At 44.4% G+C, this 20,455-nt stretch overlaps 1 long non-coding RNA gene across 1 annotated transcript in view; it reads left to right on the top strand.

Annotated features, from left to right (window-relative positions):
• LOC147912004 (uncharacterized) overlaps nucleotides 1-18,075 on the top strand; it is a 32,239-nt gene extending 14,164 nt beyond the window's left edge. The window contains exons 2-3 of the long non-coding RNA XR_015550707.1: nucleotides 13,523-13,629; nucleotides 17,813-18,075. This is a non-coding gene — a long non-coding RNA (uncharacterized LOC147912004). The remainder of the gene's footprint in view (nucleotides 1-13,522; nucleotides 13,630-17,812) is intronic.
• Nucleotides 18,076-20,455: the final 2,380 nt, after the last annotated feature.

The following is a 20,455-nucleotide window of genomic DNA, read 5'->3' as shown; positions in this document are numbered from 1 at the left end:
GAAAGTGCAGGGGACAAGGTGGGCATAGAGTCCTGGGTCCTCCAGCTGTCCTAGAGCAGCCCAGAGTAGCTGAAGGGGGGAGACAGGAAGTCCTAGTAGCCACTTTTGCCTGAGAGGCCAGAAAGCAGAGTGCAGTGAAGGAATAAGTGAAGAGCAGGGACTGCAACTGTAATGAGTGGATGCACAGCTAAAATCTAGTTTCCATGGCTGCAATGGCCTTTTGGCACCTATCAGGCTGACTAGACCCCAGATCTTGGGTGCATAAACCCCCATGTCTTCAGGATTGTGCTTGCCAGCAGTAACACTGAGACTTCCACCTCACTTCCACCTTGGGAGTGTGGTTTTTAGCTTTTTAGCCCTTGTGGTACAGCATACACATGAGAATGAGGTTGAAATGCATGCCAAGTGCCAATCGACCATACCAACCAAACGGGTGTGGGAGAAATAGGTGGCAGAAGTAGAAGCTTACAGTGGCGGCAGCAGCAGGAAGTGCCAATGACTTTGAACCTTCTTTGTACTCATGAAAGAAACTGCTCAAGTCTATGCCAGTAACCTGATTGTCACAAAATGATGTATATTCCCATCATTGAAGCTTTTGAGCCTCACTTTACTAACTCATAAAATGACATGGTAAGGCTAGACTTCTACTACTTTAGAAGTAGTCAAACTCTATAATTACACTGAAGTAAGAATAGCATATTCATTTGGAGAACAGTAGGAATATTTTCATCTAAAACAAATCAAGTTTTCATGCTTTCAAGAATATATAGCATCGGTAATTGGACTAATAAGCATTTCCCAGGAAACCAGTTGTAGCAAACAGATAAAAATTTCTGCCATCAGCATATTGATTTAGTGCTTATATTTAGCATATCAAGTGTTTACATGTTGTATGTAAATGATTGCCTCTAAAGGGAATGAATACAGCCTCTCCACTCAATAGTCTTCTCTACACAATTAATTTGTTTTACAGACTTTTCATTATAGAAAATACAATAATATGCTTCAGCTCAACCAGAAAGTCAATGTTACTGGTGTAGTCATTAAGGAAGTTTAATTGTAATTATTAGATGTGGTAGCAGCTACAATGATCATTTGAAAAAATATTATTATATTACTGTAACCGACAACCTGCCTTCTTGTATTGCCTCTGAATTTTCTAGTGAGTAATAGGTTCCATGAATAAATCTGTGTCCCGCCTCTTAGGCAGACAGTGTGGCATAGTGGAAGGATCTGGTTGGCTTCAGGGACCTCCCTTTACCCTACTACCCACCAAGTGTCTGACCTTGAGCAGTTATCTTTAAATGTAATTTTATTTTCAGTTTAGAACAAACTGAACAAGAACCCAAAGCGGAGTCAGCCGCAGGAGATAAATAGCATGTGTCTGGCCACAGATGAAAAGTCGTGATAAAGTTTCAGCATTCATGAGATAAGGGTGTCAAGACTCAGATGATCCAAACACTGAAAATCATGGTGTATAATTCGAGGTTTAAAAAGATCTCACATTCAGATCCCCTCGTGCACGTGAGCCTTGGCCTAGCCACCTGCCACGCATGATGTCCACGTATTGGGCATATGGGCTGCAGGCCTCTTTCTTTTACCTGCTATTGTTCTGCTAGGTTTGTGCCTCTCACAACCACCTCCTTTGTCATTGTGTCACATGGTCATGACAATTTTAAAGGAACTCAATTACTGCAAAATCAGGATTTTTAAGCTCTGGAAGTTTTGAGATTTGCTCCATCATTATGTCATTAGTGGGAAGCCACAAAAGGAGAGGTAGAATCTGCTTCTATTTTTGGTATCCACACACAACAATTAAATCAGTGCACAGCAGGAGCTCTTGACTCTGTGGCTGTACCATCTGGGGTTTTGTCTGTATAACCCCCAGGTGTCTGTGCCCTGTAGTTCTAACCTACTTTGCCCTAGCACCCAGGATAGGGTAGTTTTGAAGGTGTCTTGGTGAGAACCAAGACATTAGAGCTACAGATCTCCCATCAGTGGGGGCAGCATTTGCTGGAAGTAGTCCCCCAGACCATATGAATTTGAAGGCACAAGTTCTAATTTTCTACATAGCAGAACTGCCTGTGAGTACTCAGAGAAATGCAAGCATGATGCACACACAAAGCCAACATTGCCAGGCTCACCTTAGGACTGTCAAGGCATAAAAGGTAGGAGAAGGACCACAAAGTAGGAGTTTTAATTAGATGAAATTTGTAATTACTACAACATTGAAATGGAATCCACAAAAGAGATTGGCCAGCAGAGATTATATCCCTTGAGAATTCAAGCTACTGTAGTCAATTTTAATTACATTCCTGAAATAGAAGCCTGCAAAGAGGATTTGAATAGATGGCTTAGATAAATCTTCGCTCCATTGACAAATTTTACTAGCAATATTCTCAGTCTACCAAAATTTGAAGATGATAACAACAAGCTGGTAAAGAAGCATTCTACTAAAGAGGGTTTTCAGAAAAGAGAACCGAAACTGGTGTGTGTTAATGCAACTTAAAGTTTTTTTTAGGAGAGTAGGTGCCTCAGAAGTTTATGCCATTGGTAGTAAGGAAGCATAAGTACCATTTTTTATTTCTTTTTCCCTTTTTGGAACTTTCAGGTCAAATTTTCTGCCAAGTTCTTCTTATCTCTTTAGCTTTCCAAATGAAAGTGAATATCTGCATTTATATATTATAGGATATTTCTATATATTTCATAGGAAAGGTCAGGAATTGTGAAGAAGTCTACTAATTTCTAAGCCATGCCCATTTCTACATCTTCTTTTATATTGCCTGCCATGGATTGGACACCTGCAGGTGGCTTTTTATTTATTCATTTATTTTTATTTATTGTTTTTGCTGAGGAAGATTTGCCCTGAGCTAACATCTGTGGCCAATCTTCCTCTTTTTGCTTGAGGAAGACTCGCCCTGAGCTAACATTTGTGCCAGTCCTCCTCTATTTCTTATGTGGGTTGCCACCACAGCCTGGCCGCTGACGAGTAGCATAGGTCCACGCCTGGGAACCAAACCCGGGCCACTGAAGTGGAGCATGCTGAACTTAACCACTAGGCCATGGGGCCAGCCCCTGCAGGTGGCTTTTTAGATAATAATACTGCATTAGTTTCCTATGGCTGTTGTAACAAATTACCACAAACTTGGTGGCTTAAAACAACCAAAATTTATTCTCTTTCAGTTCTGGAGGCCAGAAGTTTGAAATCAGTTTCACTGGGCTGAAATCAAGGTGTTGACAGCACCATGCTCCCTCTGGAGGTTCTAGGGGACAATCTTTACCTTGCCTATTCCTCCTTCTGGTGGCTGCCAGCATTCCTTGGCTCATGGCAGCATCACTTCAACCTCCGCCTCTGTGGTCACGTTGCCTTCTCCTCTTTTGTGTGTCTGTAATCTCCTTCTGCCTCCCTCTCGTGAGGACCCTTGTGATTGCATTTAGGGCCAATCCAGATAATCCAGGATAATCTCCCTATCTCAAATTCCTTAGCTTAATCACATCTGTAAAGTCTTTACCATATGAGGCAGTATTCCCAGGTTTGGGGGATTGTATCTAATATATTCAAGGGGCATTATTTAGCCTACTACAAATATAAATAATACTAAGAGCAACACGTATTAGGATTCATCACATGGGAGTACTGGGCTAAGCACATATGTTTATTTAATCCTAAACACCACCCCAAGAGGCAGATACAACTGTTACCCCATTTTACAGATGAGGAAGCTGAGTCTTAGAGAGGTAACTTGCCCATGGTCACACAGCTGGCACCCAAGCCCCATCTCTTGGTAACAGGGAAAATTAGGACCAGGAATAACTTAGTACATTTGATAGTTTATCCTCTAGTAGTAGTAGTAACTGGAGCCAAGGCCCAGTCCATCACTGGGCCTCAGGCCCACATGGGCAGGTTCGAAGCCTGGCAGGCGGCTGAACTCCTACTTGTATGAGGGATGGTATTGGGCAGCTGTTATTTTGGCCTGCCCAGCATCCTTTCACGGATCAGCAAGATCTGCATTTTTCTGGTATTGGCACCCCAGCTTTCCTTTGGGAAACTGCCACTTGTCCCATTCAGTCTGGTTCTGGTTCTGGTGGGGGCTTCCAATTATATCGCCTGGTTTCCCTGACCACAAAGGTTGGCACATGTTCTAGTCATTTATTGCTGCATAACACATTCCCTCAAGACTTAGTAGCTTACAACAGCAAACATTTATTATCTCACAATTTCCATGGATCAAGAATTCAGAAATGGCTTAGCTGGGTGGCTCTGGCTCATGAGGTGGCAGGCCAGATGTTGGCTGGGACTACAGTCATCAGAAGGCTTGAATGGGGCTGAAGGATCCGCTTCCAAGCTCACTCACATGGCTGTTAGCAGGAGGCCTCAGACCCTTGCTAGTTGTTGGCCAGAGACCTTAGTTCCTTGCCACATGGGCCTTTCCTCGGGACGTGCAGCTGGCTTTCCCCAGAGGGAATGATCCAAGAGAAAGACCAAGAGAAAGTTGCAGGACTTTTTGTGACCTGGTGTCAGAAGTCACATACCATCACATCTGCCTTTTTCTATTGGTCACACAGACCGATTCAGGGGGACATTACACTAGGGCATTAATACCAAGAGGTGGGGATCATTGGGGGCCATCTTGGAGACAGGCCACCACAGCACTTGACTCCACTACCCCATCCCCTTGGTCACTGATTTATTCAAAGGATGAGCATATGACTCAAATGAGGCCCATCAGAGTGCATCTCTGAGAATCACATATATGGCTGCCAGGAATGTGAGCAACTCTCGTTTTCCTTGGATCTCAAGCTGCGATTCTATAAGCTGGAAGGTTTTACTGGTCACATTCTCAACCGCAGGGAGGAAGCCCTCATAATCTGGGAGAAAATGAAGCCAAACAGAGAAAGAAGCAGAACTAAGAGTTGGAAATAGAGAAAGCTCTGCTAACATCTTGTGGGCTCCTGGATCCCTCCATGCCTGAAGTTCACCCCGGGATTTCCCAGTAATACATTTCTCCTTTTTAGCTTAAGCCAGTTGACTTGGGTTTCTGACTCTTGCAACTGAAAAGGCCCAGACTCAGGCACAGCTTGAGGAGCCTCCTAGGAATGAACTCATCCTACAGGAATAGAGAACCAAACTTGGTGCAGTGACAGAGCCTTAGCTATGTGAGGAGCAACTCCCAGAAAGGAATCAGCACTCAAATTTATCCCATGGCCTTGCTCCCTTAGAATCAGGTCTAAGTTCTATGGGTAAAGGAGGAGGGTTTTTTTAAAAAGTGGGAATATTGTTTCATTATAAACTCAGCAGGAGTTTGGGGCAGAGCAATCTTGAATTTGCGCCCTTGTGACAACGGATCACACCAAGTGGAAGGAGAGGCGCTTTCACTGTTTCCACACAAAACACAGTGGGGGCTTTGTAGACTTGAGAACCCTGTCTCAAAGCCACAGCTGTTACTGTGGTGAGACAGGCTTTCTGGTTGGTGCCCTGATACTGGGTGTGGCCTGTAAATGTCCCTGCTAGAGCTGATTACTTTCCAGACCCCGGGGAGAGAGATGGCCGCTCTCTGGCATCTTTCCCCCCATGGCACCAAGAAGCCCCTCCGAGATTTCTCTCTCCAAGGGGGAAGCTTGGCCCTCCAGCAGCTCCCTCGTGACCCACCAGAACTTTGTACTGCTCCAGCCCCATCCCTGGGGAGCTCTCCTTACATGAGTCCCAGCAAAGTTCCAGGCACAGAGCTTTGCCCCCAGTAGATGCTCCAAAAATATTGATGGAGTGAAAACCTATGCCACCCCAAAATATGCCTCTCTGGCATAAGGATTATTCTGAGTTATTTTAAAGAAACAGCAGACATAGGAAAAGCTCTGAAAACCAAGTAGAAGTTACCCTTTTGTAAGAGACATTTACATTTATAACGGAAATCTCCATTTGTAAGGGGATCACCCTCTCAGTACTGGAAGAGGGGGATGGCCAAATCTCTAGAAAAATCTTACCTATGGAGAAGGCAGGACTTCAAGCTGCATAATAACCTTACCCTTTTTACTGTGCTTTTCCTGGTCACCCCCCATAACTGCCCCCTCCTCCCCAACATCTTCTTTTGTCTTTAGCTGGAAATGGTATTGAAGGTGATGGCGTGGGCCATTTCTGGGAGTTACTCAGTTTTCCTGGGTCTCTCTCATGTATATAGGAGGTATACATATTATTAAACTTCTGTTTGTTTTTCTCCTGTTAATTTGTCTTTTATTACACGGGGGTCTCAGCCAAGAACCTAGAATGGTAGAGGGGAAATGATTTTCCTCGTCCAACAGCCTAATTGAATGAAAACATCATTTCTGGCACCATCAAATGAAGACATAAAAATCAAAACTTTAGATCATTCAAGTGCTCAAAGAAATTCTAAAATTCATATCTAAATGCTCCTAAAAAACTTTGAGGCTTTTAAAAGTTTTAGTTAAATAGAACTGCAGAAATTCATTAGTGTTACAAAACAAAACAACCAAGGAAACAAATAATCTTGGTTCCCTTCGAGAGAAGGAACTGGTCTGATAAAATATACAGCAAAATAACTTCCAGGTGCCTGCTGCTTTCAGACAGCAGATGGCACTGTGGGACAACTATAAGCGACTATTTTCCTCGTAGCTAGAAGGAAGCCAGGGAACCCAAATCAAACACAGCAATCTTAGGCTTGATCCCGACCTATTTTAAATCCACATCTCCAAGGAGGGTTGTTTATAAAAGTCCCCTGCCCAGGGGCGTGTGTTAGTCTAGTCTATCCCCTCGCTACTCAGATATGGTTCTCGGACCAGCGGTGTTGGCATCACCTGAGAGCTTGTTAGAAATGCAGACTCTCAGACCCAGACCCCCTGAGACAGAATCCACTCCCTAGGCAATATCTTCTTAATCGCCATAAAGCTTTTGAAAAGTTTTCAGTTATGTAGAAGCGCAGCTGTTCATCAGTGTTAGAAAACAAAGCAGAGCAAAGCTAACCAAACCAAAATAATCCTTGGTCCCTTTAAGAAAAAAACTGCTTTTGTAAAATACACGCTAAAGGATGTTGCAGTGCCTGCTCTTTGCGGCAGCAGATGGCACTGTGGGACAATTCTAAAGCCACTGCTTTTCCTGTAGCTAGGAAGAAGCCGGGGAAACACACAGGATCCAACACAATCTCCTGCTAGATCTGGACCTTTTTAAAACTCTCCATCTCCAAAATCAGAAGGTTAGGAACTCTTCTGGATGAGGAAAAATAAAATAAGCTTGTGGAGGAGTGGTGAAAAAGAAGACGAGGACTTTCCTCCGGAAGGGGAGAAAGAAATATTTACATGTGTCAGAAAGGTTCTCTGAAATTGTCTCTTAAAATCCATTGTCAGAACTCCAGCCGTTTGAATTACTGCTTAAAACACAAATGCTCCTGGGAGGCAACACATTTCACCATCTTTAATGCCTTTCTGGGCATTAATTTGTCACCTTGCTTTGTGATAAAGGTCACTCCCTGGCAGCAAAGAAACTCCCCCACACAGACAAGACTTACCAGGGAGACTGGGGGAAGATTAAGTGTGATGCTCAGGATGTAAGCCTGGTTGGGACCCCAGAGTCAGGCTTCTGGGCACTGGGTCCCAGGGGGAGGGGACTCCGGAAGGGAAAGGAGCTGGGCCCCGAATCTGAACTCCCACTGGCCCCTTCAGAAGCATTTGCCGGTGGACGAGGGTAGGAGGATGAGTCCAGGGATCCAGAGTTTGAGACAAGAGCACGCTCCTCAGCCTCCTCGGGGGACAGGTCTCATATGCCTGTCTTGCTCCACTGCACCTGAGAGCCCCGCGTCTACTTGGTCATCATGTGGCCGTGGCCTCACCCACTGTCAAGCCATGTTAAACTGTTGGGGGAAAAGGGAGAATTCCTCTCCCCCTTTACCCTGAGGTTCTTATGGCTGGTCAAATAATTAAAAAGGCAGGTTAGCAGGAGAAAATCAAACAATGTTTAGTAACCTGTATACATGGGAGAAACTCAGGAAAAACTGAGCAACTTGGCCATCTGGCAGAAGCTACTAGCTTAAGTATCTTCAGCTAAAGACAAGGAGGATGTTGGGGGTAGTGGTTCGGGATTTCAGAGGGGAGGAAGACAATTTACATGGAGATGGAAATGCAAATGTTTGTTAAACAAGTTTTGCTGGGCTAACAATGGGCTTGTTGGTGTCTTTCTAGCACACCTATTTTACGTTATACTATAGCTATCATATGGTATTAGCTCCTTCCTGGAACAGGCCTTCTATGTTAAATTCTTTTAGGCAGTTTGGGGGAAGGTCAAATGTTCTTCCTGAGTCTTCTGAGCCTTTATTGTCTTCAGCTCAAAATAATCCGCATACCAGAGTAGTGCATCTTGGGGCAGCCTGCCCTGAACCCCGTCAAAAGGAAGACCCAACATGGGGTTACAGATGACTGAAAACTCAATTGAGGAATATCCAAAGAACATGAAACCAATTCATCTTACATAATTTACAGACCCCAAACCATGTTGGAGATATTCTTTTAGGAAGAACAATGTCCACACAGAAATTCCACTTCTAGAACTTTCCCCAGGTAGAGTCACCAGATTTAGCAAAAACAAAAACAAAACAGGACTCCCAGTTAAATTTTATTTTCAGGTAAACAATGAATGATTTTTTAGTATAAATATGACCCATGTACTATTTTGGACAAACTTAAAATAAAAAATTATTTGGTGTTTTTCTGAAATTCAAACTTAAGTGGGCATTCTATATTTGATCTGGCAACCCTACTGCTGGAGAAATTCTCACACACGGGTCAAGGAGACATGCACAAAGATGCTCACCACAGCCTTTTTATGTAATAGAGAGAGAGCAGAAACAACCTATCTAGGCCTCTTGTGAGGAGAGAAACACAATAACACCCAAACCATAGCCTGTTAGGGAGGAAGCAGGGGAGAGAGGGGCTCTCTCAGTCCCCCTCTCATCTCCTGCTGTTACTCCCATTGGCAGAGGGCAAGGGAGCCTGGAGTTTGCAGTCCTTAGAGGTCAGCCTCCATGGACGTGCTGGAGCCAATTATGAGCACCTCCTCCCAGCTCCAGGTTCAGTGATGTCACATCGATAAATTGGAATTGGCCATGGTGGGAGTACTGATGCCAGGGAAATCAGCAAACACTACAAATATTAAAAATTTTTTTCCCATGGTGCTTGTGTCAACCACTTACCAGCACCCTATGGTCAGTTTCCCAGATACAGAGCAGGACGGAGAAGGGTTGAGAATGTGTGGGAGTGGCAAATGGCCACTACCCAGCATAACTGTTGTATCATATTCCATTGTATGACTAAACCTCCATTTATGTATCATTCTCCTGATGAGGGAGCCACTCTCCTATAACTGTGTTTCTCACTGCTTTCAGTAGCTGTCCCCTCCCCTGGGCCCTTCAAGCATAGGAGTGATGACTATGTACCAGTTTGGGGCCAATCAAGAGAGAGGAGTCACACAGTAGTTTGAACAGAGAAAGTTTAATATAAAGAATTATTAACTATAACAGGGGATTGGAATAACAAGAGGTTGGCTAGTAAGAAGTCAAGAGAACTCTGAAACATAGGCATAGCTGATATGAGAGCAGCCACTGCCCTATCGCTGCCATAGAGCACCCAAGGAAGAGCCCTCTCCCTCCAAGCCTCGTAAGAGGGCACAGCCATGGCTCACTAAACAGCAGAGAAGTCACTGTGGTGCTGCACCAGTGGAACTTGCTGGAAATCCATGCTCCAGAACTTGCTGGGAATCGTCCCTCTAGGGTGCCAGGCAAAGCCGCTCACAGGGAGGCCTCTCACTGGAGGCTGCAAACCTACCGGAGGTGGTTACCAGGGGAACCTGCTGGCTGCTGGACACTGCAGAAGCTGTGCGCATTGCGGGAGCCTGCTGAGCGGGAAGCAAAACCCTTTCCTCCTGCAGTGTCATGCCCCCACCTCTACTGACATCGTGCCAGCTGGCCAAGGCAAGGTATTTAAAGGGCTCAGATCCGTTGTCATGGAGCTGGCAATGAAGGACGCATTCGGAGCAAAGGTAATCTGTGCAAAAGCTTCCTGACACTGCTGGTCCCTGGGGCTTCGCTATCCCTGTTGGTTCCCTTAACCCTGCCCACATCTCTAGAAAGAGTCCCTTCAGTGGACTCTCTTCAGTCCAATCTTTTGGGTACACCAGCTCTTTCTCATAGGGACTGACTGATTCAACTGTTATGATGAACGACAGGCCCAGTGAATGAAGGTATCAACCTGAATAAATCTCAAAGACATAACCTTTGTGAAGGTGGAAAAAAAGCCACATCAGAACAGATAGATACAATATGATATTTGTGTAAAATTTTAAAGCACACAATTATATATATTATTATTTATGGAAATATCATTAGAAGTTCAAACATTCATGGGAATGAGGGCAGTGATGGCCTCTGGAGAGAAAGGGAAGGAACAAGCATATTTATGGGTTGGGGGAGGGAGGTGGGTTTTAACTATTCTCTGTAACGTTTTAATTTTCTTTCTTTTTTAAGATTTCTGAAGCAAATTTTGTTAAATATTAGCATCTGTTGAATCTGGGTGTTGGTAGCATGGGTGTCTGTTATATTGGTGTCTTTACTCTTCTGTATGTTTGAAATACTTAAAAATTTAACAATGTTAACTATTGTGCATATAGTCATTAAATATAACTTTTTAAGTTATATGTCAGTACTTGCTTGGTACTGACCATACAAAGATGGAGAAAACTGACAATTCAACGTGCCCGTGTAAGAAATATAGCGATGGCAGTGGAAGATTGATGCTTAAATGAGTGGTATTAGAAATAGACTACTTTAGAGACATTCAGAAGAGGGAAGGAACAGTGGGAAGATGCTGGGAAAGCTTCTTGGAAGTGTGGGAATGGAATGGGGTCTTGATGCTGGCTGGGATCTTTGTAGTGGGCTGGAAGAAGGTTAGCACTCCAAACAGTGAAAACTGAATGTTTCAAAGCACAGTGGTCACAGAGTGGGGTATCCTGGATGGTCAGGAGAGTGTTTGGTGGGTCCACAGTTCTGCCCCAGGAGGGCGAGCTGGTTGGAGCAGGACTCTGTTAAGCCTGAAGCTTCTCTCCCTCTGGATCATTCTGCTCTTGCCTCTACCTGCCAGGCAAAGAGCAGCCTGCAAAAGGCCTCCCAAGTCCCTTGAGGAGCCTGGATCTCTCTTTGTAGAGCGTGGGCAGTCATAGCTTTTCTTAGCTAAGCAGTGACAGGATTCAAGCTGTGATTTAGGCAGATCAGCTTGGCAACTCCACACAGGGGTGACTGAAGAGGAGAGAGAGCCAGAGACAGGAGGGGCTGTTCAGAGGTCAAAGTCATTGTTGAAAGACATGGAGGCAATGGCCTGAACTAGGACCATGGCCCCAGCAGTGAAAATAAGGGAAGAAATGAAAATAAACTGGGAAATCGTTGACAAAACTTGGCAACTGTTATATCCAGAAGACTAAGGAGAAATTGAAGAGGGCTCCAAGGGTTGGGGGAACAGTGGTGTCCTTAAGGGCATAGCGGCATTGGGAGGGGCAGGCAGCTTTGGGAAGATTAGCAGAAGTTCACTTGTATAAACTTTGAGCCTAAAGTGACATCTAAGTGGCCAGTCAAAGCAGGAAATTTGAGACTGGGGACTTGAGAGGCAAGTCACAGCTGCCGATTCAGATTCGGGAGCTGTCTTAGAGGTCACAGGATTGTACCTGCTTTTTGAAATGAATGATTAAGAAAAAGAAGTGCAGTCCAGCCCCAGTGGCCTAGTGGTTAAGTTCAGCGGGCTCTGCTTTGGTAACCCAGGTTTGGTTCCCGGGTGTGGACCTACACGGCTCTGTTAGTGGCCATGCTGCGCTGGCAGCCCACATACTAAAAAATAGAGGAAGGTTTGCAGGGATGTTAGCTCGGGGTGAATCTTCTAAGGCCATGCTGACCAGTACAAGAGGGAGAGTCAGATTTCCATGGGCTTTGGCAGTTGCTTGCCCACCTAGCATGCTTTGGGCAGGACAGTATCAAGTCCAGAAGAGTTTCTAATGGTCTCTAGCTTTCTCTCAGCTCTGGCCAGTCACAGACGCCCAGGCCCTGGAATCTTCACCATCTCTTTCGGGAAGCTATCATTTTACCAGTTCGCTCATTTCTCATCTATCTTGAAATGACACAAATAATTAAGTGTGTCTTCCTCGGCAACCCCACAGCACATTTCTTTCCCCTCCATTGGCCATCAAATTATCCCCTCAAAGGGAGATTCTGGAGTCACACGCCTGGGTTTAAGTCTGGGCTCCATCAATTACTATCTGTGACCTTGAGCCAATTACTGACACTGCCATGTTTGATTCAGTTTGTATCCTGGGGGTCTGACACTGTGACTAATGCAGTTAATGTTTATTGAGTTGGATCGGATTTTGCAAAACCCTTGGCTCCATGGGTCACTCCTGCTTTGTCTCCATATTTTCATTCTGTCTGCACCATAAAATTTTCAGCAGAAAAGCAGGGAATATTGACCACGTGTTCATGAAGTAGAGCAGTAAAGAACAGAGAGAAATGGAATGGTAACTACAGGAGGCAGTGAAAGGCTTTTCCAGGATAGTGAAGTCCTGCGTGTAATTGAATAATGGAGGAAACAAGTGATGTGGGTTCAAGAACTGGAAAGAGAACGAATCTTGTAGGGCCGATAACTAGGAAGAGGGCGGGAAGGATTTAAATCATGAGCACCAAGGGAAGGAGTTTGCCTTCCTTTTATTAAAATTTTTTTTTATTTCTTTGGAAGCAATAAAAATCTTCTTAAATAGCAATTAACAGTAGTTAGCTGAGAAAGCCAGCATGCCGAATATATTATTACTTAAACTGATCCTTCACTGAATCCTTGACATTTTCATGCATGAACTGATAAAGTTATATGTGCTTGTATTGTACATGTATGCCTAAAAAGGACTTAACAAATGCATTCAATTCAAGTGATTCTATCTAGAAATTCTATTCAAGAGGAACTTCAGAGAAGCTAAATGAGTTACTGAACTCACCTGGAGTACAGCCTGGTTTTTAATTAAAATTTATTTTGAAAAAATTTCAGGACTATAGAAATGTTGCATGAATATTACAGTGAACTCCTGACTTCCTTTCCCTAGATCTGCCCGTTGTTAGCATTATGCCCTATATGTTTTATCTCTTTTTTCAAATATATGTATATATAAAATATATAATAATATACACATTACTCATTATTTACATATATATACACATATATATATTTTGCTCAACTATTGGAGAGTAAATTCCAGATGTCATCACCTTCTCCCCTAAAAATGTAGGTACAATATCGCCTAAAAACAAGAACATTTCCCTAGGTAACCACAGTGCAATCATCAAATTCAGGACATTTAATATTGATACAATACTTTATCTAATATAGAGTTCATATTCAAATTTTACTGACTGTCCCAATACTGTTCTTTATAGCAAATTTTCCCCCTCCCCAATGTGTGATCTAACCCAGGATCATGGATTATATTTCATTTCAGGAGGGGTTTGCCTTTAAAAAGAGGACCAACACTTCTACCAAAACAGTGAAGAAGAAAGAAAGAGATAGATGCGGAGAAGGAGGAAGATAGTCAATTGATGGCCTGATGTGAGTAAAGTAGAGGGGATGGCGTAAGTTGGGGATAAGGGAGGTGGGAAAAATTAGGGGCTTGAAGCGAGAGGGAAGGTTTGGAAGAGCTGTCTTAGAGAGTGTTGGAGACAAAGAGATGATTCAAAGGCTACACAACAGCTTTAAACATGCAGGTGAAGTTGAACAACCTAAACTTGTAGAAGCATTACTGCTCTGTGACGTCCTCTAGAAAAGGTCAGTAGGCCACCTGAATAAAAAGTGAGATGGTTAGAAAGATTCAGCTTGGACGTTTGGAACAATGGACTTGGCAGAAGGTAAACAGGAGACTTGGGTATGAGTGAAGAACGCACTGGGTGGTTAACTGGGTCATCAGGGCTGGGAGGGAGTTAGGATCGTGCATGCTTTTGGGTAAAGGGGCAGAGTTTGCAAATTAGACAGTAAAAAGCCGGGCAGAGGTTCTGGGAGGGAGAAGCTGAGCAGATGAGAGTCAAGGAGCTGGCATTCCCAGTCTGGCATCTTGAAGTAGCGTGTGACACGTGAGCTACTCAGGCTTCTTCTGGGCTGGTGTGTTGCTATCGTTGGTGTCATTGGAGGCCTGCAGCGGATCCAGAATGGTGGAGAAATGGTGGTTTTAGTTGATGTGTTCACATGGATGTTGATCTCTCTAGTGCCTGTCTGTGAATCATCATGTGCTGACTTTATAATATCAGCTAACACTTGGCGCTTACTGTGTGCCAGGCACTGTTCTAAACCTTCACAGGTGCTAATTCACTTAATCCTCTCAACAACCCCCAGAGGTAAGTATGATTAGTATTTCCTATTTTGTAGCTGAGTCAGCCCTGGTGGTCTAGTTAAGATTTGGAGCTCTCACCACTGCAGCCCCGGTTCGTTTCCCGGTCAGGGAACCACACCAGCCATCTGTGGGTTGTCATACTGTGGCAGCTGCATGTTGCTGTGATGCTGAAAGCTATGCCACCGGTATTTCAAATGCCAGCAAGGTCACCCATGGTGGACAGGTTTCAGCGGAGCTTCCAGACTAAGACAGACTAGGAAGAAGGACCTGGCCACCCACTTCCCAAATAATTGGCCGTGAAAACCACATGAAGAGCAGTGGAGCATTGTCTGATACAGCACTGGAAGGTGAGAGGATGGTGCAGAAAGACCAGGCAGGGTTCAGCTCCCCTGTACACAGGGTTACTAGGAGTCGGAATTGACTCGATGGCACTAACAACAATTTTGTAGATGAGTAAACTGAGGTATGACTTATTTTAAGTAACTTGCCCAGGGTCAACTGGGAAGTGGCTGAGCCAGAATTTGAACTTAAGCAGTCAGGGCCCAGAGTCTCTGCTCTTAACCACTCTACTGCCTTTATATAAACGGATACCTTAGACCAACTATGAGGATGGTCCTGGACCCTTCTCACTTTTCCCTGACCTGCTTTTCATCTGAGTTTGGGCTCCCTCTGAGTCATAACTCTTAGCTGCACGACAATCTAGATCCTGTCTCCGGCCTTTGGAATGAATGTCTCTATTTGGTCTTTCCAGTGGAGTCTCCAGTGACTCTGAGTAGATTTGTCCCTCTGGCTCTCCATAACCCATGTTGCTCCAAAACAGGAACCTTGGGCCGGGTCCCAGACACTCTAAACCTGCTTACTCTCCTTTGCCCCTAGACTTTGCCTTCAGCCTTGGTCCAGCTGAACTCCCAATGGGGGGGCCAAATGCACAGCAGCTCAGGGATCAGGCCCTTCCCCACCATGACCCGCTCTGATGTCTGATAGAGGGAAGAGTTGGAGATCTGGAGTCTTGGTGTCTGGACAGACACAGTTTTCAGCTAAGACTGGGAGATGGAGGCAGGAAGAGAGCAAATAATTAGGTTTAGAATGCAGGGCAATTGGCCCACAAAGAAGTAGAGGCTCATCAGGCACCATAGACTCGCCTCAGGGGTGAGGGGAACGGGACAGGTTGAGTGAAGTCAAGTCAGGGATGACAGCAGAAGTGGTGATGACAGGTGGGAAGCCCCATTCCTAAGAAAAGTTGCAGGTGATTGGGGGAGGCCTCAGCCCACTGCGGTGCTGCTTGGGTGCAAGAGGGAACTGGTGGTCACTGAGTGGTCAGCTCTGCTGGACACGAGCCTTTTAGTCTCCCAAACAGAGGTGGTAACTCTTGGGAGGCATGGCCTCTTTGAAAATCTGATGAAAAATGTGGACCATCTCCTAAGAAATGTGTAGGGGTATACACAACCAATCCGCATTTTGCATGTAATTTGGGGGAACAGTGGACCCCTCTAGAAATAAATCCATGGATCTCAGGGGAAGAATTCCTGCTTTGGAACTTTTAATTTCACCCCCTTTCATCACTGAAATTGAAGTACTTTATTTCCATAAATTGGAGAATTTTTGAATTAGAAGTATCATCAGCAACTTAGTGCTCCCAGCCCCTTCATGTCACAACTGAGAAAGGTGAGATGCAGAGACAATATGCTCACAAATCCTCTTTAAAAACAGCACGGCCTTTCTACCGTGGCGTTCTCTGCCATTTCCCCTTTTATCTTCAGCTCCCATGGAGGAGTAGCGAGAGGAGCAGATGGGTTTAAAGTGCTCTGGGAATCTTCAGGTGTATTTTTGCATAAGGTGGGAGTTATGGGTTGAATTGTGCCCCTTTCAAATTCATATGTTGAAGTCCTAACCCTCAGTCCCTCAGAATGTGACCTTATTTAGAAATAAGGTTGCTGCAGACATAATTAATTAAGATGAGGTCATACAGGATAGGGTGGGCCCCTCATCCAATGTGATTATATCCTTATGAAAAGGGGAAATTTAGACACGGACACGAACACGAGGAGAATGCCATGTGAACAGGAAGGCAGAGATCGGGATGATACATCTATAAGCCAAGAAATGCCAAAGATTGCCAGCAAACCAGCGGAAGCTAGGAAGAGGCATGGAACAGATTCTTCCTCACAGCTCTCGGGAGGAACCAACCTGAGATCAGAAGGATCTCAGACCTCTGGCCTCCAGAACTGTGAGACAATAAATTTCTGTTGTTTAAGCCCCTCCGTGTGTGGTACTTTGTTGTGGCAGCCCTAGCAAGCTAATACAGTGGAGGAATGTCTACCTCTCTTGTTTGGGTTCAGTGCTGTAAGTACATGCACTGACTACTGAGTCTTACAGGAAATGGCATGAGCATTTCTTTGATGAAAGTACGCTGAGGCCCAGTCATAGAGGCCGTGGTCAAAAGGAGGCAGATTCCCTTGGTTAGGATCGAGCAGACTTCAGAGCTGGGAAATGATGAGAAATTAGGTCACAGAGTGGATGGGGCAATAAGCTCAAAGTAAATGAGATGAGGTTTAGATGGATTTGGTCATGGACAGAGGGGCCTTGTGGAGGGCTTGAATGCTAGAAGTCATCTCTTCAGCCCTCACCTTCCTGGAAGCTACCTTATATAAATATACAGTCTAAATAAAAACAGTGTGTTGATGTAATCATAGTCCTTAGGGGCGGTTACCTAGACCAGTTTGTTGCCCTAAGCCCTTTGTATTAGTTTCCTGGGACTGTCATAACAAAGTACCACAGACTGGGGGGCTTAAACAACACAAATTTATTTTTTCACAGTTCTGGAGGATAGAAGTCCAAGATCAAGATGTCAGCAGGGTTGGTTTCTCCTGAGGCCTCTCTCCTTGGCTTGCAGATGGCCACCTTCTCGCTGTGTCCACATGTGGCCTTGCCTCTGAGCATGTGCATCCCTGGTGTCTCTTCCTCTTCTTATAAGGACTGCAGTCCTATTGGATTAGGGCCCCATCCTTATGACCTCATTTAACCTTAATTACCACTTTAAAGGCCCTCCCTTCAAATACAGTTATATTGGGGGTCAGGGCATCAACATATGAATTTTGGGGTAACACAATTCCTTCCATGAAACCCCTCCTGTGAAAAATTCTGAGGCTATTGTTGTAATGAAGAGAAAGAGCTGGAGAATTGCAAGGCGCACAACTGTGTTTAACAAGATTGCTATGGAAAGGGGAGCAAGAGCTGCTAGCAGGGAGAAGAGAAGAGTGAACTGGGGAGGCAGTCAAAAAGGGAGAAAATACAAAAAATTAAAAATAGAAATACCTTATGATCCAGCTATCCTACTTCTGTGTATTTATCCAAAGAACTTGAAATCAACAATGCGAAGAGGCTTACGCACCCCTATGTTCATTGCAGCATTATTCACTATAGCCAAGAAGCGGAAGCAACCCAAGTGTCCCTCAACAGATGATTGGATAAAGAAGATGCGGTATATATATACAATGGAATACTACTCAGCCATAACAAAAGACAAAATCATCCCATTTGCAACAACATGGACGGACCTGGAGGGTATTATGTTAAGTGAAATAAGCCAGACAGAGAAAGACAAACACTGTATGACCTCTCTCCTATGTGGAATATAAACTAACACAAGACAGAGAGAACAGTTTGGTGGTTACCAGGGGGAAGGGAGTTGGGGGGTGGGCACAAGGGATGAAGGGGCGCATTTATGTGGTAACTGACAAATAATAATGTACGACTGGAATCTCACAATGTTATAAACTATTATGACATCAATAAAAAATTTTTAAAAAAGGTACAAATTCATGTAGGTTAGCTGTTGTAGAGAGATTTTGTAAAATTTTAAGTGGAGAATGAAGGATTGAGGAATTCATGGCACTTACATGATGAGAGAGATATTGCAAGCGAAAGGAAGGGGAGAACTAGATTGTAAGTATTGTGGGAGTTGCAAATTGGGCCTGCCTTGTTGGTTTCTAAGGACTCCAGTGAAGCATAGTTACTTCTGGAGGCTGGGCTGTGCTGCTTTGAATGCCACTCAGTATGTAGACTGGATTATGTGGAGTGCTGACTTTTATGCGGGTTACAAAAGAAGCAAAGTGCACAAAACTGGAAAGAGGGTGTGGGGTCAGGGTTTTGCCCATGATTTGCACACTTTTATGATTCAGGTATCTGAGTAACAGACACCACTACAACTGGATTCTTTCAACAGGACAAAATGCAAAGCAAAATAAAAAAAGTTAGATTAAACATTAAATATAGACAGAGGATTTCCCAGATGGTGTCAGTATGGCACCATTGCTCCCTCAAATTGTTTAACTATGACTAATTCTTTTCCCCAATTTGACATTTTGAAAGAAACCTTTTGGAATCGTATTTAATCTGAAATAGAGGTAAAGAAACCTTTCGGTTGCTGCGTAAATATAGGCCTGGTTGCAATCATTTCAGTGGGAGTCACATTATGGTAATAAAATCTGATATTTTTTGAGCTCTAACGAATCTAAGGAAGGTAAAATTATGAGGAAACCAAGACTTAAAGAGGGAAAGATACTTGCCCAGGGTCACCCTGCTGGTGAGCAGCAGAGCTCACAGCAAGCTGACGATATGTGTGTGTAATCTGAGTGTGGTTCTGCAGGGGTGGGCCTGCACACAGGTTTCCTTCCTTATACATTCTCTCAGTCTATAGAAATTTGCTGCAACTTAATTAACAAATGAAGGAATTTAATACATATTAACTGAAACTCATATTTTTAGAAACGTGTAAGGGTTATAACGTTTGATTAATGCTTAATGTCTGACATATATATGTACGTGTGTGTGAGGAAGAGGAGGAGGAGGAGAATGGGAGGAGGAGGGGAGGCTTCAACTTACACAGACGTTTTGCTCCAAAAGTTTATTTATTTATTTTTTTGGTAAGGAAGATTGGCCCTGAGCTAACATCTGTTGCCAATCTTCCTCTTTTTTTGCTTGAGGAATATTCCCCCTGAGCTAACATCTATGCCAGTCTTCCTCTATTTTGTATGTGGGTCACCACCACAGCATGGCTTGATGAGTGGTGCACAGGTCTGCGCCCAGGATCCAAACCTGCGAACCTGGGCTGCTGAAGCGGAACTTAACCACTACGCCTCGGTGCTGGCCCTGAAAGTTTATTTTTAAATTGATGGCCATTTCTCTCAGAAACAGGGTTATAGAGGTTGATTAAGGGCCCAGATCAAGCTGGAAAAGCACATTTAACCTATGTCTCAGAAGCACAGTAGTATCAGAGAGCGCAAACACCGCTTTACGATAGCAGTGTTTCTGTGGAAAAATGTATTGACAAGTCTGACTTGGAATGCCAGGGATTTATCTCCCTGTGGATCCTCCTCTTCTCCCCTCCCCACCTGCAGGGCACTGGAAGTGGTCACTTCCCTAACACCAAGGTACAGGTAGAAGCTTCTGTGCCCAGCAGCAGAGGTGTGCAATATGGTAAGTGGTCAGGGATGGGCTGATAGATGGGGCTGGGAGCAGGCTGGGGGGCCTGGGGGACAGCAGGGAGTTGTGACAGGGCACTTTATGGGGCCTGGGATGCTCCCTCAACCCCTTCTTGGTTCTTTAGCTGGACCCAGTGATGGCCCACCTACTTCCTTTCCTACTACTACCAGCCGATGCTTCTAATAACTTTCTTTCTTCCCTGCTGTGTTCTGGAGCAGCACACAGCCTCCACGCTCTTTCTTTCCATTCCTGTCCCAGAAGCAAGAATCTTCCATTGTAGAAATTTAGTCTACTTTAGAAGAATGGCCCGACTTTGGCTTTCCTTGCATTTTATCTTAAGAGCTATAAGGATTTCTTCTGGTAGCAAGTTGGATAAAGCCTGGGGCCACTGGGTAGGCAGATGGTCGAGAAATGGGGACATCACTGTGACCAGTACATCTCCCACGAAGAAGAAGATTTGAGTAGAACAGAAGGGCCACTAACCCCAAAATAGCCACACTAGATTACATTTTTTTCAAGAAGGTGCAGGTTAGGAAGGCTTTTCCATTTCAGATTCCTCTGAGAGGA

The sequence above is a fragment of the Ceratotherium simum genome, chromosome X (genome assembly GCF_057802395.1).
Source record: "Ceratotherium simum simum isolate JZ-2026a chromosome X, ASM5780239v1, whole genome shotgun sequence".
Lineage (NCBI taxonomy): Eukaryota > Metazoa > Chordata > Mammalia > Perissodactyla > Rhinocerotidae > Ceratotherium > Ceratotherium simum.
This window is presented reverse-complemented; position numbering and strand designations above follow the sequence as displayed.